Source organism: Conger conger, chromosome 13 (genome assembly GCF_963514075.1).
Source record: "Conger conger chromosome 13, fConCon1.1, whole genome shotgun sequence".
Lineage (NCBI taxonomy): Eukaryota > Metazoa > Chordata > Actinopteri > Anguilliformes > Congridae > Conger > Conger conger.
Genome location: NC_083772.1, coordinates 5,164,003 through 5,191,371, shown reverse-complemented (window position 1 = coordinate 5,191,371; position 27,369 = coordinate 5,164,003). Strand labels below are relative to the sequence as shown.

Here is a 27,369-nt window from a genome sequence, read left to right as displayed (position 1 = left end):
ACACACACACATGCAAACACACACACACACAGACACCCACACACACACACACACACACATGCAAACACACACACACACACACTCACACACACAGACACCCACACACACTCACTCTCTCAAACACACACACACACACAGTCTCACACACACACACTCTCACACACAGACACTCTCACACACATAGACACTAACACTCTCACACACACAGACACTCACACACACACACACACACACACACACACACACACACACACTCTCACACACACACACACACACACACACACACACACACTCTCACACACACACACACACACTCTCACACACACACACACACACACACACACACACACACACACACACACACTCTCACACACACACACACACACACACACACACACTCTCACACACACACACACACACACACACACACACACACACACACACACACACACACACACACACACACACACACACACACACACACACACACACACACACACACACACACACACACACACACACACACACTGTACCCCATTGTTCCAGCACTGACAGCCAAAAAAATATTACAGCTAGGATTTAGAATATCATCCGAATAGCAACCATTGTATGTATACAAATTATTATTATTATCTTTATTAAATACGTTTTCAACAATAACAATTACTCCATGTACAGGGTCACGCGTTTTCTCATATTAGTCAATATAATACACATGACATTGAAGACTTTTTCTTACGATCAGTGTTTTTAAACTGGACAATCTCGTGGGCTGCAGGAAAGGGAGGAGCCATCCATGTCATCTAAAGAGTTGGGCCTGTGCAGCCCAGGGGCAGAATAAACCCAAAAACTCAAAGTCCCAGAAGGCTATGGGTGTGTGGCTCCCAGCAGCCATGGGCTCAGTGCAGGAGCTGTGCAGCAGGGTGGTGCTGAACGGACAGCTCCCAGGAAGAGACCGTGAGCTCTGCAGAGGACTACAAACCCACACAATACAACTGCACATCTCTACATCTACCTGCAGCGCATCCACATGTTCATGTCCCTCTGTCCACAGGCCCTGATGGTGGGCCCCTAGGTCAGTAGATACTGTACATTATGTGCTGTGTGTGTGTGTGTGTGTGTGCGTGTGTGTGTGTGTGTATACATATTGGTTTTAAATCCTCAATAATGGAAAAATGAATGTTGCTTTCTAATTATTTTTCTTTAATCATATGATCATAAGGCTATTTTTTTCCACGTAGATATAGCATTGGTTATATGCAACTTAAAGATAATATGTTACCAAACCAATTATTAAGTATATCCCTGATGGTGTTTTTATAGACATTTTAATTTTATTTTCATAATTAATATTTGATAATGACCTCAGCCTATGCCATCTTCAAAATTGACAAAAACAATGAGGTGAGATTCCATTCTTAAAATGCGGTTTCATATTTTGCAAAGCAAGGAAAAATGTATCTGATTCATGTCTGATCTGATCGGTCAGTGAACACATGGCCACCTACTCACAAGCTGTGTCGACCTTGGATTAATCCACACGTAATGTATGCTTCTGGGGGGATATATGGCATAAAGACCACGGTCATCTCTTCTGCGGACTCATAGCAGTGACCTCTGAACTCCCTCCCACGTTCACTACCCGTTTCATCGCCACTGAAGCGCAGAATGAAGTCTGAAAGGCTTCACCTTTAAGGCCCATGTCAGTCCTTGCTTGGAGAGAAAAAAAGAGAATTAGGGAGAAAGACAGAATGAGGGAGGGAAAGAGAGAGAGAGAAAATGAGAGAGAAAGAGAGAATGAAATGAGAGTGATAGGGAAAGAGACAGAGAGGGAATGAGAGAGAATGAGGGAGATACGGAGAAGGAGAGAGAGCTGAGAACGCCATGGATGGCAAAGTCAGACCTTTGAGCAGTCGCTGCTTCATCTCTGGCCAGCGATTGCGACGGATACACGCATTTCCACGAGCTGCTTGCTGCCTGCTGAGAGGCGAAGATTAGCCTCGCCTCCACAGGACACAGAAAGGCACACGTCTGTGTGCGTAGCCTTCAATCAAGCTGTCCGGAGCTCGACCGGAAGGTGCCGGAGAGGATCCGTGAGCTGATTTCTGATGCGCCCCGATCGATGAGAATGTGCCAAGAGGACTGCGCTACTGTCCAATGAAAACTAGACGTGACGTCTTCCTGAGACCGGGGACCGGGGACACGACAGCCGTCTCCATCACCACCGCATGACCATGTATGTCACTTCCTGGATTAGGCTGGCTGTCTCGGGCGGTTTCTACGCCACGCGGTCCCCTCCCACAGCCTGAGCCGCCCACGTACGCAGTCAGCATTTCTGCCCAAGACGTCCTGACAAGGAACCACCCCCTACTGGCTACACCTGGGAACTGAATTCATGACTCATACACATACAGCGGGTTCTGTAGAGTGTTTCTATCAGCTGTGTGAATGTACTTTGCGCTTGTGCTCTTTATTGCCATGCCGTGCGTGCCTGGTGTTTGTCTGTGGAAGAATAAAATGATTCCCAAAACAAGCAGCATGTCCTCTGCTGGATAAAGGTTTTACATTTAAAATTCCACCTATATCTGTATCTATACCTTACACAGGTTAGTGAGAGCGAAACGGGTGAATATGCACACACGCACCACACACAAACACACTCACACACACACACACACACACACACACACACTCACTCACGCACACGCACACGCACACGCACAAGCACACACACACCACAGACACACGCACTCACACACACACACACATGCACCACAGACACACACACACACACTCACACTCTCACTCACACACACCACATACACTCACACGCTCTCACTCACACTCACACACGCACTCACTAACACACACACGCACACACACACACACACACACTCACGCACACGCACACACACACACACACGCACTCACATTCACACACACACACCACAGACACACGCACTCACACACACACACTCACACTCTCACTCACACACACACACACACACTCACACACACCACATACACTCACGCGCTCTCACTCACACTCACACACGCACTCACTAACACACACACACGCACACTCTCGCACACACACACACACACACACACACACGCACACACACACACACACACACGCGCGCACTCACACACACACAATGCACTTCACACACAATGCACTTCATAAATAAAAGAACATAGTTCAGGATGAGCATACATTAAAGTGTTCATTAAAAGCACTGGATGGTTTCCTGTTTCTGAGTGTGACAGAAATAGCAGCTTTTTCCTGCTTCTGGGTCGTGAGACAGCACGATAACCGGAGAAGGACCACACACACACACACAGGACCAGAGACACACACAGGACCACAAACACACAAAGGTCCAGAGACACACACAGGACCACAGACAAACACAAGACCACAGACAAACACAAGACCACAGACACACAAAGGTCCAGAGACACACACAGGACCACAGACAAACACAAGACCACAGACACACACAGGACCACAGACACACAGGACCACAGACACACACAGGACCACACACACACAGGATCACAGACACACACAGGACCACACACACACAGGACCACAGACACACACAGGACCACACACACACAAAGGTCCAGAGACACACACAGGACCACAGACAAACACAAGACCACAAACACACAAAGGACCAGAGACACACACACAGGACCACAGACACACACAGGACCACACACACACAGGACCACAAACACACACAGGACCACAAACACACACAGGACCACAAACACACAAAGGACCACAGACACACACACACAGGACCACAGACACACACAGGACCACAAACACACAAAGGACCACAGACACACACACACAGGACCACAGACAGACACAGGACCACAAACACACAAAGGACCACAGACACACACAGGACCACAAACACACAGGACCACAGACACACACACACAGGACCACAGACACACACAGGACCACAAACACACAAAGGACCACAGACAAACACAGGACCACAGACACACATAGGACCACAAACACACAAAGGACCACAGACACACACACACAGGACCACAAACACACAAAGGACCACAGACACACACACACAGGACCACAGACACACACAGGACCACAAACACACAAAGGACCACAGACACACACAGGACCACAAACACACAGGACCACAGACACACACACACAGGACCACAGACACACACAGGACCACAAACACACAAAGGACCACAGACAAACACAGGACCACAGACACACATAGGACCACAAACACACAAAGGCCCACAGACACACACACACAGGACCACACACACACACAGGACCACAAACACACACAGGACCACAAACACACACAGGACCAGAAACACAGAAACAAGAGAGGAGGGAACCAAACCCACTGGGACTCACAGGGGAAATGTGGGTCTGTGATGTGCTGAGCTGGACAGCTCACTGTGCGCTGGGTCAGGACTCCAGAGGCTCTGATTGGGTGGTCTAGGAGACATCCACCCTGGGCCTCAGCCCAACCTGGGCCGCACTGGGAAGCAGGGAACCGGGCCCTGGACTGGATTTCACTGCTGTAGTGCTATTTACTGGGCACAGGGCCCGTTTTAGGAACAGGCTCCATTCTGTGCTAGCTAATGTACAGAGCCAATCAGAAAAGTGATCTCACGTTTCCAAGTGCTAGACATTTTCTGCCAGGGATCAACCCCCCAAAACAATTGCCCCCCCCCCTCCCGGCGATGTCACAGCAGATGGGGACACAAAGAAACATGACTCTCAGTGGATATTCTCTCTGCCTCAGTGAAGGGGCTATCCCCCAGGGGATTTTGCCCTGCCCGCCCAATACTTTGCCTGATTTACTTCTCACTCAGGCTTGAATGGGTCCAAACCACCCGACCCCAACACACGGGGAAGAGGAGAGCCAATCAAAAAGGACACACACATTAACAGACGGTTTGTTTGGGTGTTTGTTTGAGCTCCTCCTCTCAGAGACACTGCTGTGGTCATCACTGATAGTCCCTACAGAGCTAAAGGACACTAAACGGCCGTCTGCATCAGAGTATGTGAAAAATCACACGTACACATGCACATAGACGCACAGAGATGCACGCACAGACACACACAGACACACACAGACACACACACACATTTGCATTCCCATAAACAGCATGGTACCTGGAGACCAGCATGGGTCCTCAGCCAGTCTCCATGGAAACAGTGCAACCCACGCCCCACAACCCCCCCCCCCCTCCCTCCCCCCCTCCCTCCTCCCCCCCGACTGTGTCTCCATGGAGAATACCAGGCGCCCAGGGCGATTAAAGGCAGAGGTGTGTTGGTGGAAGGTGATTCAGAGAAACAGGAGCACGTGCGCACACACGCTCACGTGCACGTGCGCGGAGACACAGACGCTCTCCTCGCTGCTGTTCCGGTGGGCAGCACGGCGCTAAGCCGCGTGGCGTGAGTGTGTGCGCTGCATCCCATGAGGACAGCCTGCCTGCTCTATTTTAAGCCGAGCAGATGATCCGAAAGAATAAGAAAAAGCGGCTAGCTCGCTTTCTGATGCTAGGTTTGCTCACTGAAATGCACACGTGTCAATTACATTACATTACATTACATTACATAACATTAATGCCATTTGGCTGACGCTCTTATCCAGAGCGACATACAGTTGATTAGACTAAGCAGGAGACAATCCTCCCCTGGAGCAATTCAGGGTTAAGGGCCTTGCTCAAGGGCCCAGTGGCTGTGCGGATCTTATTGTGGCTACACCGGGGATCGAACCACTGACCTTTTGCGTCGTGTTTCTTAACCACTACGCTACAAGCCGCCCTTAAAGGTAAGAGCGGTCTGTGAGCAGTCCTTGCGTTGGGCTGACAGACGCACAGCGGTCCTCCAGGCGTTCCGCAGCAGTGTGAGGCAGCCATGCTGAGTCATGGCCTCAGGCTGCATGTACCACAGACAAACAGGTCGACAGAGAGGATTCTGGGAAGCAGGAAACCACCGAAGGATAGTGACGACGAGCTAATGGTGTCACTCACATCCTTAAATCGTTGTATATGAGCAGTTCACTTTGCCCTCTCTTGGTCTCTCTCTCTCCTTCTCAGCTTCACAAATAAATTAACCCAAAATCCGAGGAGGAATCGGGAAACAATGAAGCCAAGTTTAGCGTGTTACTGGGGGTCATGCTGCTGTCACATCCAACTGAGGGTTTCCTTCAATAGGGGGACGGCAGCAGTGTGGTGTAGCACCAGGCTGGAAGGGTAACATCTGAACAGGGACAGAGCGGTTTATCTGCACAGCAGTCTGTGAACCTCACTCCCAGCCATCAAAGGCCATGACATTTCACAAGGGGGCTGATCAAAATGGCGCAGTTTACCAGACCTGGGTCAGATGTGTTATCTGAAATACTATTACCCATTTAGACAACAGTATGTTTCCTGCCTGACGATGACTTGCAATTGTATACGGGACATCAGCGTTAGAAGAGCAAATTTTAGGAAATAATTTCTGTTTAAAATTTGCGAAGACCCCTTGAGGACATTTCTTTTTTACTTGGGGATGTCAAATACATATCTGACAGGCCTGCCATATATTCTTCACAGACTCTGCTATTACACACCAGAGAACACCTGCAGTATAGAAAAAACAGAGTGTGTGCCGCTATCAAACCCTGACCTCCACGTACCTGGGACAGAACCCAGGACCATTTTAAAATCCTTCAAAAAAAGGTCTGCAGGAACAGCTTCTGCACTGATGGGAAATGACTCAGGGCAGGGACATGGCACACCGCCCACAACAGTGCCCTTACCCCCCCCCCCCGAAGGACACCGCATCAGCGGGCTGACATCATGCTGTGCCTTCCCCAAAGAAACCCAATACCGCCGTCCTGCCCGCACCTTGGACAGCTGAGGCGTGAGGCTCGAAAAAACCCGACTCCACAGAACGCCCGGGGAGGCTCTGCCACGTTCTGGAACATTCGGCGGTGTTCCAGAACATTCCGGAACGTGCCGAAGAGCTACAAGAGCATCTCTCCCCACAACGGCTCCAAGACTAATGGAGATGTCGAAAAGGTGCACAAACACATATTTCAAACGGGACTCCAGCGATTAAATTAGAGCTGTAGAACAAATGAGCATAGCGCTGCTTATGTTACTTTTACAGCGATGCACATTCCAGCAGGGCTGACAATGCCCTTAACTTCAGCACACAGTGTGCATGCAATATTTCACATTCTCGATTTAACCGGCCAAGGATACATTAAGATACATTCGATGCCTTCAAGATATTCCATAAATAAATGCATCACATAGAATTGCTGCACCGACACAAACCGGGCACAGATTGCGGAATTATACTGTACACACATCCGCTTGTGCTGTAGCAATTACTCCTTCAGACATTTCGCAAGTAAAGGCGTACCACGATATCGTACTGAACACACTGTAATATTAAGCCACGGCGGAACTCCACAGGGGTAATCGAAAGGGCTTGAATCCGTCGTTACTGGGGTAACATTTCAGCTGGATCTGTACAGCACCCATCAACCCTCTTGGTTCTTCCCGCGCAAACAGGACATTAGCTTTTTGTGCCTCTCAGGCCCAGTGCTCCTACCTTTGTGGTCTCCATATCAGTTTCTTCCACTTCCTCTGCTTGGCCTATCGACAGAGAAAAGCGTTAAGGAGCACGCCACGCCGCCGGAACAGCAGGGGATGGTGTAGCAAGTGGCGGGATGGGGAGCAGCCGAGCACATCTTGAGGGAGCTACACTCCCAGCATGCAATGGGGCTCCGTGGGATGATTGGAGTGGGGAGACCAGTACCGTCAATCAATCTCCATTTACACACACGTGCTCTTTTCAGTTCCAGCAACCCAGCCTTGGCTCGGCTACACACAGAGCTGTAAGCAGCAGAACAAGGACGTTCCTAGACTGACTGAACGAACACTTCTCATCATAAAAAACGACTGTGTTGTCGTGTTCATACCGCGAACAGCCATACGGTGCGTGTCCATCACACGAGCACTGAACAGAAGACATGACATTAACATTACAAGGCATTTAGCAGACGCTCTTATCCAGAGCCACACACAATGACGTGCAGATCGAACACAGGAACAAGTGTGAGGAGGACCTGAGTGCACAGTACGGTTCCTAGTGTGACCATTCAGATACAATCCGAACCCTTGAAGAATACATCAACTTACGAACTAGCATACCACGGTTGGCAGCTAGAATACCCTGAGTACAACAATACAATCGCAAATTTAAAACACAATAATATCTACATATAACTATACAGGTGCCATTATAGTCTAGGGCTGACAATTACCCATTACCCTCAGCTCAGCTGTCCGATAGACACCAACCAGCCTCACAGTGTTTACTGTGCAGCATTCACGTGAATAGATCCCGCTCTTATCATAGGCTCTCCCTCTGCAGCACACTCAGTTACGTACAGCAGAGCGGCATCACCGCGGACGGTCAATCCCGTTTCTATCTAATCGATAACGGAAATTAACCATAATTCAATCCCTGAGCTGATGCAGCACCGCAATGCATTACCACACAGAATTCTAAATCATTTCCTGAACTGAAATTGAATTGCCCCCACGCCCACATCGCTGAGGCTGTGTCAGTAATCTTGTTTCCAGCTGAGGTAGCCTGCGCAGGTATGAGGGTTTGACTGAAACGCATGTTCCACTGTCAGCTCCAGTTTACACCTTTACTGTTCGAGGAGAGAGTTCGGGCCCTCAACAGCTGCAGTGCTGAGCCTGGTGGCTTTATGGCGACTGGCCTGTTCAGCTGCATTGCAGATATGCATCAAATACTGCCAACGGCCAGTTCCAACCCTGTGGGTGGAGGTGGGGGGGGGGAGGGTGGATGTGTGGGCGGAGAGGAAGTGCCGAAATCTAACGTCTCATTCTGCTGGTGTGTGCGTGCAAGAGTGCGTATCTGCACGCTAACACGTGCATTCGTATGTCAGAGCCGATCTTGCATATGTGGCTGTTTGCCTGAATGCACTTGCTCATGGTCTGACTTTCTGTCACCGGCCTGATTGAGCCACCAGGGGGCGCCCACCTCTCCCCTCAGTCACTGCACGGACCAGCACGGAGCGTGCTCCAGCATAATCAGGAGAGCCGAGCTGACATCACGCACCCGGTGCGGGGCAGACGCCAGACACAAAGACTGGCCTCCTCAGACTCTCACACACCGAGGCTCTCAGGGCTCAGACGCCCATTAGAGAGGTTCCCCCAGCCACTCTAATGGGGCTCTCCATCACCCCCGAGCCAGACTGCCGTGACTCACTTACGCAAAGCTGCACATGAATAACACACTCTTCAGCCCTCAGCTGTGCACTGAATCACCACCCCTCCAGCCCGAATCGATAACCCCCCCCCCCGCCCACAGTCACTGTCCTGCCGGGGGGGTGGGGGGGGTCAGAACACTCCCTGTCCCCATGCATTATGCATCCCGCCATCTGGCCGGTGGCCAAGAATCGATAGCAAGGTTCCTGCGGACCTGAGGGGAGGGGCAAGGTACAGGACAGGGTAATGGGGCAGGGTAATGGGACAGGACAGGGTAATGGGTGCAGGACAGGGTAATGGGACAGGGCAGGGCAATGGGAGCAGGGCAGGGTAATGGGACAGGACAGGGTAATGAGACAGGACAGGGTAATGGGAGCAGGGCAGGGTAATGGGACAGGACAGGGTAATGGGAGCAGGGCAGGGTAATGGGACAGGGTAATGGGACAGGACAGGGTAATGGGAGCGGGACAGGGTAATGGGACAGGACAGGGTAATGGGACAGGGTAATGGGACAGGGTAATGGGACAGGGTAATGGGAGCAGGACAGCGTAATGGGAGCAGGGCAGGGTAATGGGACAGGGCAGGGTGGTGGGGCAGGGCAGGGTAATGGGACAGGGCAGGGTAATCAGAGCAGGGCAGGGTAATGGAAGCAGGGCAGGGTAATGGGACAGGGCAGGGGAGTGGGGTAGCAGGTTTCACCAGCTGGTGGTTTAAAAAAAAGTCTAACATGGCAGACTGCTACAAGAAGGAAAACATGTATTTTTACCTTAAAAAAAAGTGCAGTCATGTTACATATTAAATCAGACCGACAGGGAATGTTCCTGGAAGAATCTGTGTGTCAGACTACAGTGGCCTGCAGGTGCCAAGTCTCAGTGAAACTCAGTGCCAGTTTACAGCGAGCTTGGGGATGACTGCTCGTGTGTGGCACCTTGCAGTCAGCTGCAGCGGCATCCTGTCCTGACTCTACACACTAACATTACACACACTGCACGACACAGCCTACTTACACTATCGTTGTGCACATGGCATAGTGTACTTACACTCAACAGTATGCTGGCCTGCTGGGTCCATGCACACTGCACACCATCATTTCTACACTGAGATGCACTGCTCCAGAGGATTTTGCTGACCTGCAACTCTCCTTCTTTCTCCTCTTCCCTCTCTTGTTTCCCCCTCCATTTTTCATCCCCTCCGCGTGCTGATTTCCCTCCAGCGTTGCCCCCCCCCCCACCCCCCTCTCTCCCTCATTATGTATGATTTTCATTCTTCTGTCCCCACGGCTGATTAATGGCTCTGACCTACTGCCTCAGCTCCGCACTGGCCGTGAAGAGAGTGAGGATGAGCAGCCTCTGGTCACCTGGCTGGGCGCAAACTGGGGGATGGTTTTCGATGGTTTGGCAGGGACGGGGCAGGGTTGGCTCCTGTTCCGCGGTTGTACCCAAAGCAGGGGGTTAACGCATACAGGGTCACGGGCTGCAACACGCTCCAGGCACCGTCCCCCCTCCCCCAGACAGACGGAAACACCAGTGCTGAGACAGCCCCCGAGCCGATACCTTCACACCACCTGGAGGAATCACTGACGACTGACCAGGGACAGAGGGAAGTGGGGTGATATGAGGAGGCACCAACCAAGGCTGGAGAAGCCATGAGGGGTTTGTGAGGGAAACGTTTAACCATGCTCCAGACCGCCAGCTGAGATACAGCCACCCGCTACTGTCCCGGGTCCCAGTCCAGTTCCCCAACACCTCTACATCTGACCACGTAGCCAAACCCCTTACAGTGCATGAAATCTCCTACCCACTGTGAGAATTGTGTTTTCCTCTGGTTGATGAAGGCAAAATGACATAAATTAATAAATATAATTTAGCGCTAATTAAAGACAGGGACGTGGTTCTTAGTGTAAAGGAGGTGAGTGAACCACCCCCCCCCCACCTAATTGGCTGAATCTCACCGCAGTGCTTGACAGGTCGTCCAATAGCAACAGGCTGGCTGGTTTACAATTTGACACACATTCATCAGCTTCACTCTGGCCGCCCTCGTCCACTCGTTTCAGACCATATCCCTCCATTTCCTGTGCTCAGAGGGAGACATTCTAACCGGTTACTCGCCTTTGCTTAGGCCAATCATAGTGACTATAACTCACAGTAATTCAAAACACACAAAGGCTGAGTAGATTTAGGAGACTGATAAAGCATAACTTTTCCAGGGATCAATCTGGTCTGGTTATCACAGGCCAGGAGGCATAGATCAGCCCACAGAGAGCTGACATGGTACTATGAGCCCAGAGCCAATCAAGGATCTCACCAATCACACCACAGCACGGCCAATAGACCCATGTTTGGTGAACCAGATTTTTTAATTAATCATCCAACCAGCCTAAAAACTATGGCCTTCCTGGACTGGAGTCCAACACTCCTGCTTTCGAGCCGCGAGTGAGTGGCAGCCATTTTGTTTCATGAGCAAAACGAGGCAGCCGGAAAGTCGTTGACTCATCATGAGCAGCACTTGGCTTCCACAAGCCCATCGAGCAGCACTTCCTGAAATATTAAGAGCGAATGGATTCATTCGCACCTCTGCAAAAACAAAAGGCCATGATCTGTCCACAGCTCCAAAGAGGCTCATGGAAAGGCATCTCATACCGAAGACAAACTCAAAACTCAAAGACAAAGAATCCTCCCTGTCCCAAAGTGAGCCTTAAGCGCAAGAGCTATACAACACTGTCCGATGCCGCAAACGCATGCTAACAGATTTAGCTACGCCTCAGATATAGACACACACACACACAGCACACAGGAACTGACAGCGGTGCCAGGTCAAGTTCAGGGATCAGGCAGCAAGCAGGGGAGGTGGACAACGACAGAACAATGAAGAGAGACGAGAGATGGAGGATGGGAAAGAGAGATAAGGGGGGAGGAAGGGAGGGAGAGAGAGACAGAGAGAACCCGACCTTGTGCATTGTGAACAGTCATCCTGCCCACCTGCCTCTCATAGCCAGTGCAGAAGCAGGGTCCAGCGGATCACCCAGTCCCTTCCCTCCCCGGCCCAAATCCCTCCTGCTCCTGTCCCAGATCCCTCCTGCTCCTGTCCCGAATCCCCCCTGCTCCTGTCCTGAGTTCCTCCCGCTCCTGTCCTGAGTTCCTCCCACTCCTGTTCCAAATTCCTCCCGCTCCTGTCCCGAATCCCTCCTGCTCCTGTCCCAAATCCCTCCTGCTCCTGTCCCGAATCCCTCCTGCTCCTGTGCCGAGTTCCTCCTGCTCCTGTGCCGAGTTCCTCCTGCTGCCGTCCTGCTCAACCACACCGTCACTGTCCTGCGTCCCTGCCCTGCCACACCGCACCCAGAGTGGCAGAGCAGCAGAGAAAGAGCAAGGGAGGGAAGAGAGGGGGGAAAGAGAAACAGAGGGGAAGAGAGAGGGAAAGCGATAGAGAGAGAGGGAAAGAAAGAAGGGGATACGTGACAGCAAAAAGAGAGGAAAAAGCAAGAGGGAAAGAGAGTGCCTGGCGGTCAGAAGCGTGATGCCTCTGCTCCTGGGCTGGGACTGTCTGTACGGGGCGGCAGAAAGTCGCCCGACGGTGGAGGTCCTGTAGCGGAGAGACACCGCACAAGTGGACAGTCCTGTGGGAGAGAGTCGCCCGACGGTGGAGGTCCTGTAGCGGAGAGACACCGCACGAGTGGATGGTCCTGTAGCAGAGAGACACCGCAAGAGTGGAGGGTCCTGTGGGAGAGAGTCGCCCGACGGACGGTGGAGGTCCTGTAGCGGAGAGACACCGCACAAGTGGACGGTCCTGTGGGAGAGAGTCGCCCGACGGACGGTGGAGGTCCTGCGCTTCCTGTGCCCTACTCCCGCGGCCCGCGTCCCCCCGGCGGCGGTGGGCTGAGCGGTGGGCTCACGGTGAGGCCGTGAGGTCGTTCTGCAGACCTGCCGTTCCCGGACGGAGAGCTCCGCTGTGCCGCCGCCCCCGGCTGCACGCGCACATCGCCCCCCCGCCTTCCCAGGGGGCCCCCGGTGCAACCGCGGCGGGCGTCTGTCATCTAAACCCAGCTGCCCGTCCCACAGCTTCACCCGGAACGCGTGAGGACTAAAGACTCCACAGGGAGGCACCCACCAACGCACGCACGCAAAAATAAATAATGCAGTTAAAGAGGTACTGGCCGCTGGCCGGGCTCCCGGGGATGGAAGTGACACTCTGAGAATTAAGCAGGCGCTCGGACAGACGCCAGCCTCCGCAGCTCGACTGCAGACGCCGAGAGATCGATCGCCGTAAAGACAGGCAGCGGGACGCAGCACAACCCCGCCGCCGCCGCTGGAGTCCTCCGGCACGGGGAGTTTCACCTGCGAAGTTTCTCCCGGGTGTTTCGGGTCTCCGCAGTTAAAAGTTTGCAGAAAGAGAGAGGCGTGGGCAGACTCCTGCCCCTCCCCTTAGGCAGAAGAGGGCGGAGGAAGGGAGAGCATCGATGGATTGGATTGGCTGGACTAGGGTGGTGGGTGGGGCCGGTAGCATCCTTCTGTTCTGAGCTGCTGCTTCTTCCTTCTCGCTCTCCTTCCCTCCCTCCCTCTATACCTATATCTCTCTCGCTCTCCTTCCCTCCCACACAGTCGCGCTCACCCTCTTTCTCCACCCCTTTACTCTCTCTCCCTGTGTGTGTGTGTGTGTGTGTGTGTGTGTGTGTGTGCCTGTTTGTGTTGGGAACAGCTGCCTCTATCTGCTGTTCCTGTTTAAATTCAGCATTTTATCACCTGCAGCCTAACCTCCAACGGGTATGCTGTGCACGTGGATGTTAAAAAATGCAATACTGCACTCAGCTGCCAGCTGCCTGCCACCATGACCTCACTCACTCTCTCACTCTCTCACACACACTCTCACTCTCTCACTCTCTCTCTCACTCTCTCACTCTCTCACTCTCTCACTCTCTCACTCTCTCACTCACTCACTCACTCACTCACTCACTCACTCACTCACTCACTCTCTCACTCACTCACTCACTCACTCTCTCACTCACTCACTCACTCACTCACACTCACTCACACTCACTCACTCACTCACTCACTCACACTCACACACTCACTCACTCACTCACTCACTCACTCACTCACTCACTCACTCTCTCACTCACTCTCACACACTCACTCACTCACTCACTCACTCACTCACTCACTCACTCACTCACTCACTCACTCACTCTCACACACTCACACACTCACTCACTCACTCACTCACTCACTCTCACACACACTCACTCACTCACTCACTCACACTCACACACTCACTCACTCACTCACTCACTCACTCACTCACTCTCACACACACTCACTCACTCACTCACTCACACTCACACACTCACTCACTCACTCACACACTCTCACACACTCACTCACTCACTCACTCACTCTCACACACTCACACACTCACACACTCACACACTCACTCACTCACTCACTCACTCACTCACTCACTCACTCACTCACTCACTCACTCACTCACTCTCACACACACTCACTCACTCACTCACTCACACTCACACACTCACTCACTCACTCACTCTCACACACACTCACTCACTCACTCTCTCACTCTCACACACACTCTCTCACTCTCTCACTCTCACACTCTCACACACACTCTCTCACTCTCTCACTCTCTCACTCTCACACTCTCACACACTCACACACTCACACACTCACACACTCACACACTCACACACTCACACACTCTCTCACTCTCTCACTCTCTCACTCTCTCACTCTCTCACTCACTCACTCACACACTCACACACTCACACACTCACACACTCACACTCCCAAGGTGCACAGTGTTAATTCAGTCAGTCCTCCTCCACGTGAGAGAACAGGGCACTTTATCACGCACTCCCCGTTATTCATTTAGCACCGGAGCGTTCATTTCCCCCGGGTCTGGGCCGGGGGGGGATCGGGTTCTGCTGACGTGCTTTTCCAGACACGGAGCCGGATGACGGATCGATGCTCTCGGAATTCGGCGTTCCGAGGATCCTTCCGGAAAAGTGGGCGGGCCGGGGCGTACAGGGGGGGGAGAGACCGCAGGTGAACCACTTGCGTCTGCTACCTGGGCCCCCCGTCCCCCAACAGCACCTCCAATATTCTACACAGAAGATCAGCCACGCCACGATGGCAAACCCTCCCCTAACACTCAACCAATACCGAGACGTGCACATCTCACCATGGGAAGTGTTGCTGTGCCAATTTCCATATGAGCAAACGCAAAGACCCAGATCTTGATTGATGGAATAGTCTTCTCAGGTCTTCCTCAGAGACAATAAAGCAGGGTGGACACCGCTATAGTCTACAAACTGACTGCAGGTGAGGCAGACCTGGACATGCCCACATGCTGACTGCTAACTTCTAACACTAATGGACAAGCCCATCACCTCTCCAGTGCCTACAGTACCCATGAGGCTAACATTACTGAAGCATGTCGCACTGAATTATTAATGGCACCACGGATATAACATTTAAGCCAGTCAGCATTATGGTAAAAGGTGAGCTGCATGGTGGGACATTTTTCCCTGGCTTCAGATGATGTGTGATGTCATCAGGATCACATCATGAATCTGCTCGGGGAGGGCAATACAACTGCCATGTCAGTCACAGACATTGCTTGCATCCATTTTATGATGGTTAAACAAAAACTATTTTTAAACCTAACTCTGGGCATATTATCAAATGCAAGTAGTACCAGATGTACTCAGTCATTAAGTAAAATCTGTCCAACATTATTTTATTTTTCCTGTGAATTCTAGCATAAGGCTTATTCAAAATAAGTCATGGTCTCCAGCACATGCAGTAAACAGAACGTACAGCACCACGCGAACATGCAGGCAGGCTCACAGGAAATAAAAGGCTGGGATGCTAGAACAGCACTTTAAAGCCGTCAGGAAGGGTTTTTTTTTTAATGCAGTGGCTTTTTGCTTTCATTATTTACAGCGGTCTCTGCCGCAACGCTTACCGCCAGTGCGTGGGCAGACCATACGTTTACAGTGAGACCTGAAAGGGCCATACGTGCAGGCACACAAAAGGGGCAGCTACTTCACCTGGTCCTGAAGTTAATAATTAATGGAGATCAGCGCTCCTTATGCACAACAGAGAGGGAGAGAGAGAGAGAGGGAGAGAGAGAGAGAGAGAGGAGAGAGAGAGGGAGGGAGGGAGAGAGAGGGAGAGAGAAGGGGAGGGGGAGAGAGATAGAGAGAGAGAGGGGGTGAAAGAGAGGAGAGAGGGAGAGAGGGAGGGGGAGAGAGAGGAGAGGGGGAGAGAGAGAGGAGAGAGGGGAGAGAGATAGAGGGAGGGGAGAGAGAGGGGGGGGAGAGGGAGAGAGAGAGAGAGAGGGGAGGGAGGAGAGAGAGAGATAGAGGGAGATAGAGAGAGAGGAGGGGGGAGAGGGAGAGGGAGAGAGGGGAGGGGGAGAGGGAGAGAGGGAGGGGGGAGAGAGGGAGAGGGAGAGAGAGAGAGGGAGAGGGAGAGAGAGGAGGGGAGAGAGAGGGGGGAGAGGGAGAGAGAGAGAGAGAGAGGGGGGGGAGGGAGGGAGAGAGAGAGAGAGAGAGAGAGAGGGGGGAGGGAGAGTGAGAGAGAGAGAAGGGAGAGAGAGAGAGGGTGGGGGAGAGAGAGGGGGGAGAGGGAGAGAGAGAGAGAGAGAGAGGGGGGGGAGGGAGGGAGGGAGAGAGAGAGAGAGAGGGGGGGAGGGAGGGAGGGAGGGAGAGAGAGAGAGAGAGAGGGGGGGGAGGGAGGGAGAGAGAGAGAGAGAGAGGGGGGAGGGAGAGAGAGAGAGAGGGGGGAGGGAGAGAGAGAGAGAGAGAGAGGGAGAGAGAGAGCCTGCAGTGCTACAGACACCCAGGTTACACCCCAGGACACTGAGACAGCCACCACCCCAGCTCTGTGACACTGAAGTACTGTGGCAGTTAAACGGCACTGCACAGAAGCAGCCAAGCAGAATGTTTCTGACACACTGGTCTGCGTTTCTGACACACTGGACTGCGTTTCTGACACACTGGTCTGCGTTTCTGACACACTGGACTGCGTTTCTGACACACTGGTCTGCGTTTCTGGACACACTGACTGCGTTTCTGACACACTGGACTGCGTTCACTCAAAATGTGTCTTTAACTTTGACTTGCAAGGAAATTCAATCTTCTGCTTCATACTATTTCTTCGCAAACTCTAAATTGTATTTGCATAAAAACTAATCGTGCTTTCACACATTATATGGAAAACTATAGAAATTTTATATTTAATTATCCACAAATCAAACTGGTTTTACTGCAGCGGTACATCATTTTAACAGACGGTGGAATGTTACAATTCGGCATTTTTTGACACATGTCATGCCAAAAAAAGCAACTTCTACTTCGTTGAATTGAGGGGACGCCAGGTTCCTGTCCGCAAGCTCTTTCGGTCCAAACGCGGACGGCAACAGCCAGTCGGGACCGAAGGTTCTGTCCCACTCCGGGTGACTCACGCAGGACACACTCCGGCACCAGGCCCAGAATGCACCTCGCTCCGTTATCTGCCGTTAAATCCCCTCCCTAACCCCCGCTCCTGTCCTGTGGCAGAGGGGGGGGGGGGGGGGGGCTCGTGTGGGGGGCCTGCTCCTCTGGCGAACTCCGCCAGCGATTTCACAAAACCTGATTATGATGCAGCAGGATATCGGCCATACCGCGTCACAGCGCCAACAAAACACAGCAGATAATAGGGTGAGCCGATACTCGGAGACGATTGGCCGCTTCTCTGTGGCCTCACCGCGGGAGCGGCGGCTGCGCTAGCCCTTTATATCAGAATGTAATTAATGGACAGCAGAGAGGAAAACAACACTGACTCCAATCAGCATTTTAATCGACACCGCCCGGGAGTGACATTCTGCATCGTCAAAGCATGATAACAGCTCCAGGAAAACCGCACTGGATTCACACACACACTCGCGCTTTTCCCGTTTGCGTTCATTGCAGCACATAAAAACAAATCAGAAACTAAATGCAGAGTGGAAAATGATAATTTGACACATAATAATTTGATACATAGATCCAGCTCAGACTTTAGCTGTAAATGTGGCATTGCATTTCAGGGAGTTGTATTTGTATTTTAAGAGAGTTATATTTGTTATTTTATATATTTTTTCTAAATGTTTAATACATTTCAGACAGTGAAAAGGACTTTTCTAAGTGAGGTTAGTTCCTGATCCCATGGTGACACCACAAACATGCAGAAACAGAACTGGTAATATTTGCCTCACAGGGCTGAACAAATCACTACAAGGTGTACTTGTGGAGAAAAACCCCCCCCAAAAAACACCATGATAATCATTTTGAAATGGCTTTGTCTTAGAAATGACTGAATTCACTTCACACAGTGATAAAACCATAGTGTGAATAGCCACATACGTAACATCACTCAGCCCACTGTTATTAATGAACACAACAACTGTGCAGCATGCATAGACCTACAAATACACATCTTACAAACATCTTACACAACACACGCAGCAACACATCTTACACAACACATGCAGCAACACAACATCTTACACAACACACCCAGCAACACATCTTACACAACACATGCAGCAACACAGCATCTTACACAACACACACAGCAACACAACATCTTACACAACACACACAGCAACACAACATCTTACACAAGACCTGCAGCAACACAACATTCACACTAAGCAAACCAAACCCAAAAATGTTACATTTTTCTCTCTGCCCGCCACGCAGGGCCCAAAACCCGCATGGCCTCTCACTCACCTGGGAACCGAGGAGAGGGACAGACAGCTGCATGCAGAGTGACGTGTTTGATGGAAGGCAGGTAGAGAAACGGTTTAGCCGAGAGAGGGGGGGGTTCACGAGGCGAACGGAATGGCAGGTGGGACGGCCGAGACCCTATCCCGCCCGCGCGCACAAAGCCGCGTGTTCAGCCCGGGGGTCGCCAACCACACTCGCCCAAATAAATGCAAACAATGACATTCCATGACTTGCAACTGTATTCAACGAGCGGGCCGACTTTACAAGGGGAAAAGCATTCAGACACCTCCGCCAGGACAAAGCTCTGTGGCGGTCACATGCCCGCGGGGTGGAGGGGTGGAGGGGTGGGGTGGGGTGGAGGGGGTGGTGGGGGTTGGGGTGGGGTGGGGTGCCAGGTCTCCGGTACCCTGCGGGCAAAGAGCAGCGTAGAACAAACTGAGAAAGAAGTGTCTTTCTTACCTGAACCGGTCCGCTCCGCCGTCAGACCTGCCAACAGGACAGAGGAGACTTTACATTACTTTACATTACTTTACATTACATTACATTACATTACATTACATTATTGGCATTTGGCAGACGCTCTTATCCAGAGCGACGTACAGTTGATTAGACTAAGCAGGAGACAATCCCCCCCTGGAGCAATGCAGGGTTAAGGGTGTTGCTCAAGGGCCTCAACGGCTGTGCGAATCTTATTGTGGCTACACCGGGATTGGAACCACCGACCTTGCGTGTCCCAGTCATTTACCTTAACCACTACGCTACAGGCCGCCCCTGTTAGAGCTCTGCTCTCACCACTGTGCCTCCTCCAGCACCACAGCGGCCAGGCAGGGACAGGTGAATTTCAGGTTCCCCCCCACCCCCCGCACCCCAGGCTTTGCCTTCATGGCTGCCGTGGAAACCATACGGCCTGCAAGGCGCAGGGGTCCCACCTGCCAAAAAGGGATAGAACAAACGGGGGGGCCTGTAGCGTCATGGTTAAGGTACATGACTGGGATCCGCAAGGTCGGTGGTTTGATTCCCGGTGTAGCCACAATAAGATCTGCACAGCCGTTGAGCCCTTGAGCAAGGCCCTCAACCCTGCATTGCTCCAGGGGGGATTGTCTCTGCTTTCCTCTCTCTCCTCAGCCCTTGACTCTCTCTGTCCTCTTGTCTCCCGGCCTGCTCAATCCTCCCCTCCCAGCCCATGGGTTTCTGACCTTCTACGTTCCTCCAGGCCCAGCCTACGTGCAGCTGAGAGGAAGTGGAGGAAATTGAAAGACTACTTGTGCCCTGGACCCCATCCCCATCCCTCTTCCCGCTCATGACTGCTGTCTGTCCTGGCCCCACGGTGGTGGAATGACCTCCCGGTGGATGTCAGAACGGCAGAGTCTCTGACCTCTTTCAAGCGCAGACTGAAGACTCATCTCTTCAGGCTACACCTTTCCCTCCCTAACTCACCACCATGATTAGCCTTATATATACCACAGACTGTAATGGCACTTATATAGTTGTATAGATGTTGTTTTTTGTATTAGTTATTGTATTGTTGTACTTCCAAACTGTGGTATGCTAGTTTGGAAGTTGATGTATTCTTCAAGGGTTCAGATTATATCTGGATGGTTACACTAGAACTCGGAACTGTACTGTCCTCTCAGGTCCTCTGCACTTCGTTGTACGTCGCTCTGGATAAGAGCGTCTGCTAAATGCCATGTAACGTAATGTAATGTCTCCTGCTTAGTCTAATCAACTGTAAGTCGCTCGGGATAAGAGCGTCTGTCAAATGCCAATAATCTAATATAGCACCTTTATCCAAAGTGCTGTACAATTGATGCTTCTCATTCACCCATTGGGGGATTAGGCGTCTTGCTCAGGGACACTTCGACACGCCCAGGGTGGGAATCGAACCGGCAACCCTCCAACTGCCAGGCGATTGCTCTTACCGCCTGAGCCAATGTCGCCCCAGAATATTCTAGCTGCTATGAATGCATGGAAACTACTGCTGTATGAAAAGAACAAGTCAAATCTCTCAGCTGCTGCTTCTTCAGTCAGCTCCCGGACGAAGAGTTTGACCTTTACAGACTGACTAAAGGGCAGAAGGAGAGAAGGAACAGATGGCACTGGGGCACAGAAGGGCCTGCTGTTGAGTTCAGCCCTTTCTCCTTACATTTTTAATAATAAAACAAAAAATGTCTCTCAGGGATATTGCATGCATAATCACATGGAACTCTAGATTTAGACACCTCTACTTGTACTGGGTCATGACCTTCAGGGGCATCGTGTGGAAATTCTAATTCAGCATTTCGCCTGCAACTGGTCCGCCATATCCAGTATTTACAGCAATCGTTTATGTGCTACTTTCAATGGCCAGAGATGCAGTCAAATATAAAAAGAACAGGTGCCTCAAACTTACAGGCAAATGGAAATGTGGTCATGTTCAATCTACTCTCCGTTTACATTCTTAGTGAAACGTAAGCTCTTTACAAAAAGCACAGCGTGAAGGGGAAGCATTTCAATGGCTTTGTGTCTGAACAACTAATGTACGATGTCCAACTACCAACAGTGGGCAGAAAGAGCAAACTACACTACCAGGGAATAGCGACCGGGAGCACTGTCTGGGTCAGGGCATATTTAAATATCTACACAAATCCACAAATTTCCGCCTTTGCTTGACGCGACTGCAGAAAGCCAACTGGGAATAAGCCAGTCTCAAATATTTGGCTAAACATTAATGGCTTTCCAGCCATGTTACAAAGGATTAACTTTAATTTCACGCACCATCCAGCGGGGCAGGAAAAATAATAATTAATGAAATGACCATTCAGGCATAGACTAGCGCAGTCATTTTTATGCAAAAATACAGTGTGTGCCCTCTTGACAAAGACGACCGTGTATTACAGCTTGCAATAAGCACAGATCTTTTAAGATGAGCAGAATGTGGCAGTAACACAGATCTTCAATCCATAGGAAACCCACGGGCTAACAAAGAGTGAAATTATGGGCGATTAATGCAATGAAAGAACAGCCTTGAACCTGACCCCAGTCACTTATTTTCTGATATAATTTAAGGAGGCCATTTCATCATCATCATCATCAGAGAGGATGATTAGGACTCCAATAACCATGTCGATTTATAAAAACAATTAATTGAAAATGGTTCAATTCTGCAAAATGAGATGATAAGCAATTCCTAGATATTGAAGCACTTTCTGCGCTAGTCTGTGCCTCAATGATAATTTCTTTACTTATTATTTTTCCCCCCACCATTGCTTGGTGCGTGAAATTAAAGTTAATCCTTTGTAACACGGGTGGAAATTTTCAGAAATTTCAGTCCGTCAAAATATTGAGGGAGACATTTGAGACAGGCCTATCCTCGATTGGCTTTTCCGCAGTCACGCCCAGTAAAAGCGGAAAAGCCTGGATCTGCTCCGGAGCCAGCATCAGGCCTCAGACAGCAGAGTAAATCCACACGGCTGCTCCAGGCTCCAGGCCGGCTCTCACTCCTCCCCACGCCTCCCTCACACGTCGCGTTTACGATGATGGAGGATCAGCAAGCGCATCCCGGTGCCAAGAGAAACACGCCAGTTTCAAACAGCACCATCATCACCACCACCCAGGGGACACCTGAGGTGATTTCAGGGCTGTAAAAACAGCATGATTCAGAGCAGACTTACCCTGATCGGATACATCATCCTACTCGCTAAGTATGAATTCAGTTATTTTCAAAACAGTGATTTTAGACACTCTGGACGTTTCGAATCCGATGAGCCCGCGACCGTCACATCAACGTGAAAACCGAGGGAGAAATATCAAACACAATGCAAGAAAAACCAGTCCATCCAGGGGTTAATTTGAATAAAGAAACAAAATGTCTGCCATGGCCGGATGGCGGAGCAGACCGCTGGTGAACCGGCCAGGCTGGTGACGGTGAGCGCTGAGGCTCTACTGAACGCAGCTGGGGAGCACAGTCACACTGGAGGTTAATTAAAGCGGTGGGGATACGGGAAGACGGAGCTCCTCTGCCTGTCGGTGCTGTGAGGGGCGGTGTGATGACGGCGGGGTGTCCCCCAGAGCACTTCTCAGCACACTGCGGTGTGAAACCAGGAGCACTGGAGCTAGGGAAAGGTCAAAGGACACATAACCGCCGCCTTTTATCTGCGGCGTGACCCTGTGCGATGTGACCTTGGACTTTTCCAGGGTCACCCCCCCCGTTCCCCCGGTGCGGGACCCATCCCCACACTGAGGAGCTGTTTTCCCGCACTCCTCCCCGCCCCCATCCCCCCTCCCCAGGGGATTCTCCGGGTCCTCAGCACCTGCCTTCCCAGGAGGCAGTGCGGCAGCGGTCTGTATGAATCTTCTTCATGTGCTGGGGAGGAGATCTACAGGGGTCGCCTCCCATCAGCGGCGATCAGCGAGTACATATGCCGGGAGCCACTCGTCCCACCGATCCGGACAGCGAGCAGCTCTCTGGCCCGCAGGATGGACGGTCCGAGTGTCTGCACACATCACTCGAGCAGTATCTCTCTCTCTCTCTCTCTCCCTCATTAAACACCGTTTCCCCTCTGCCTGCCAGGCACCGTGCTGTCTGATTTATTAGGGGAGGGCCATCCCGGACCCCGATGTGCGCTCTTCCGCACCACGGGCTGTGTTCTCTCAGGGGCCCCGGGGGGGGGGGGGGGGGGGGGAAGAAAAGAGCTTCGTCAGGGTCGACCCGTTCCAAACGCTGCGCTCGCCCGCTGAGCACAAAGCTGTGCTCCGGCTTCAGCGCGGGCCTCTCGTTTACACTCCCAGAGCAAACCCAGCGAGCCCGTAAAAGAACCGGGTCCAGTTCTGGGGCTCTGTGTCCGGGAGCTTTCAGACCTCACACCGACGATAGAGCGTTCCAGAAAGAACTGAGTATCATTCCTCTATGAAAACAAGCCTTTAGCGTAGTCACATGCGGCAGGTGTACTGCAGGTCTACTGGTCGATTATAAGTTGCCTGCCTTTACCTGGTTGCAAATCCTTTTGGAAGTAGCATCGTAGCCTATTAGCCGTGTTTGCATTGCAGTACACGTGTCCCTGGCGCCGTGCTGAGGCGAACCCCACAATGGGCAGAGCCACCAACCAATCAAAAGACTGCCCTACATAGCAAAACACTGCGATCGGTGCGAAACGCCTGCTTCTCACAACCGCAGACCGCCCTCTCCCTCATCGTTTTTTCAGCCCCGTGGATTGAAAGGAACAGTTGAAAACACACAAAACACACACGTTCAGAACAGACCGTGTCATACACTTCATTTCCAAAGCACCTTTCTTACATTACGCCCCGGGCGTGTTCAGCATTGGTAGAATTGCAAAACACAAGCGCTAACAAACACGAGCGGTTCATTAAGCGGTGTGGTCTGATGAGCAGGGAGCGGTGTGCCTACGTGCAGGGAGACGGGTCAGGACTCTCCTCGGAGAGATGGATGGAAGCCAGTCTGCCCATTGTGTGAGTTTACAGCCCAGCCTGTCACCCGTTCACATGAGCTACGAGCCACACGGAGGCTCCACCAGCTCCATATTTCAATGAGCTGCCACTCGGAGAGGTATGGCACAGCGCTCACGGAGTTGTGCAGGTGTGAAAGGCTCCTTGTGGATTTGTGTAGTGTGTGAACATGTAGGGACCCCTTTTTATACATTGTAAAAAAAAAAAAAGGCAAGCAGACATCGTTATCCTCTGGTTCCATGAATTGAAAACTTTCATTACAAGAGAATAGTTATTGTTCTGGGCCTAAAATGGTTCCATTACTGTAATTATTTAACACCAGGACAAGGCAAATCAAGCTTTAGTATTGCATTTTGGGAGGTTAATTTTGTTGCCATTTCGATGCCTTTAAAAACGCAATGCAAAACACAACCTAAAAAAACCACATCAATAGAACTAACTTCATTCTCATATTGAATAATCATGTCACCAGATGTCTTTGTGTGTACTTATAGCCAAAAGTTATGGTGGTAAATTATTTAAAAGTGGAAAATTGTGCAAATCATTTTCTCTGATTGCAATGGTTTGACGAAATGAAGGTTGTGTCTCTACTTGACTTTCGCTGTTCCGTAATCAGGATTGTGGTGAGCTGGGGAGAAAATGGGCTGCCATAATCTGGTTATAATGAAACAGTGCCCTCCAGTGACCAAAAATATGAACTGCAAAAAGCCGATGCAGGCGAAGGTGAGTTATGGCTTTTTAAATACCCCAATTTGCGACGTGAATTCCACTTGTGAAACAAACTAGTCAACGCCTCAGCTTCTGACACGTTTCTTGTCAATATCTTTAAGAAGATACCTGCTCAAAGCTGCATGCTGTGCTCATATTCATGTTCATGCAAATAACCCAACAACAAGGATCAATCGCCTTGGACAAATGAGGGAATTACAGGGAGGACTGCGGGCTGCAGTAAAACCAAGGCGAATCACAGATTCAGAATTAGTGATATAGACTCACAGTCACACGCTCGTGGATACACACACACACACACACACACACACACACACACACAGCTCACCTCTCCTCCCGGATGAAAGGAGTCAGGAAACGGGCAGAGTCGTCGTCATGGCTACTCTGCTGGCTGCTCTGCTGGCTGCTGTAACACAGAAAGAGACACCTGTCAATCAATCACCCCGACACAACAATCAAACTGAAGCCTACCAAGTCACGCTACCGATCCAACGCTTTTAGGCAATCCAAGAATGGGCAATGCAAGAGATACCAGGTCCTTCAGAGGTTAGTCTAAAATGGGCGGCCTGTTGTGTAGTGGTTAAGGTACATGACTGGGACCTGCAAGGTCGGTGGTTCAATCCCCGGTGTGAGTCACTGTAAGTCGCTTTGGATAAAAGCATGTAATGTAATGTAAAGAACAGTAATAATCAGCGTGAGAGGGTCAGGAGGAAGTCTCACTTCCTCTGTTCGACAAAGATAACCCAGACAGAGAACATGACAGATGAGCTGGCTGGCGTGTCTCGTTCCAACCGCACACTCATACCTCTAAACCGCACGTGCAGCAGGCCTGGAAGCTCAAAGCCACAGACAGACCCACCCAAGCGGGACACGGACATCAAAGGAGTAGAAAGGGCGGCCTGTAGCGTAGTGGTTAAGGTAAATGACTGGGACCCGCAAGGTCGGTGGTTCTAATCCCGGTGTAGCCACAATAAGATCCGCACAGCCGTTGGGCCCTTGAACAAGGCCCTTAACCCTGCATTGCTCCAGGGGGGATTGTCTCCTGCTTAGTCTAATCAACTGTACGTCGCTCTGGATAAGAGCGTCTGCCAAATGTCATTAACATTAATCCACTTTCAAGCTCCTCATGAGGAAATACACATAATCTCTTTGGCATTATCGCTGATAAAGCAGACATCTAAAAGAAACAAGTCACACTTTCCATCACTATGACATGAGAAACACAACTATCCTCGTATAATTGTTTGTGAAGTCGATCTAATAAATCGAGATCTGGGAGCGGCATAATGAAAAAGCAATGATAATTTATTTGCACACAATGGAACATTATTTTCAATGCATTTCTCAGCACAGTGACAAGACGGCTTCATTAACTAACAGCACTAGAAACAGTTAAAGCTGAGCTGGACAGTCAGAAGCCACCTTCTGACTGCCACTCTCCATTCAGGGTCCTTGACCAAGGCTGAGAGTTTAATGACAGGGCGAGTACGTCTTTAGCTGGTTGCAATATGCAGCTCAGGCCTTGTGTCCTTCTCGTGCTCAGAGGTTCACTGTGCTGAATGTCCTGCAGTCCACACTCCCTGCATTTGTATGACATTAACTACAGTCTGTAATGTCATTTTTTGGAGCATTCAAGAAGGGTGACATATTAAAAAAGTTATGTGCTTATGAGATGCCTCTTACTGCTTGTTTAATTATCAGTTAACTTGAATAAAATAATTTATGCCTAAAAATCACAGCCTGTTTTTATTTATTTTTATTCATTAGCTAGGAAAATTTGAGTAATCTGAACACTCCCCATTCTTTCAGGTTCTAAAGTAGTAAGGGTCTATGGGGTCTATATGGTCTATGGGATAAGTTGTGAAAACGCACGCATGCATGCGCACACACAAACACACACACACACACACACAAACACACACACACACACACACACACACACACACACACACACACACACACACACACACACAGATTATGTGTACATCAGCAAGCTTAGCTACACGGAGAACACAAGATGACTATTTGATTGCTACCAAAAATAAAATCAAATGAGATTATTAGCGACTGTAAATCAGCAGTGTTTTCCTGCACGGGTCCTCCCATCATGA

General features: G+C 50.7%; 1 protein-coding gene across 1 annotated transcript in view; it reads right to left on the bottom strand.

The window, feature by feature from the left end:
- Positions 1–25,643, bottom strand: part of gramd1bb (GRAM domain containing 1Bb) — an 88,958-nt gene extending 63,315 nt beyond the window's left edge. Inside the window, exons 1-2 of the mRNA XM_061216288.1 lie at positions 25,587–25,643; positions 19,544–19,570 (exon numbers count right to left, since the gene is read on the bottom strand). The gene's annotated coding sequence lies outside the window, so the exon portion shown is untranslated. The remainder of the gene's footprint in view (positions 1–19,543; positions 19,571–25,586) is intronic.
- Positions 25,644–27,369: the final 1,726 nt, after the last annotated feature.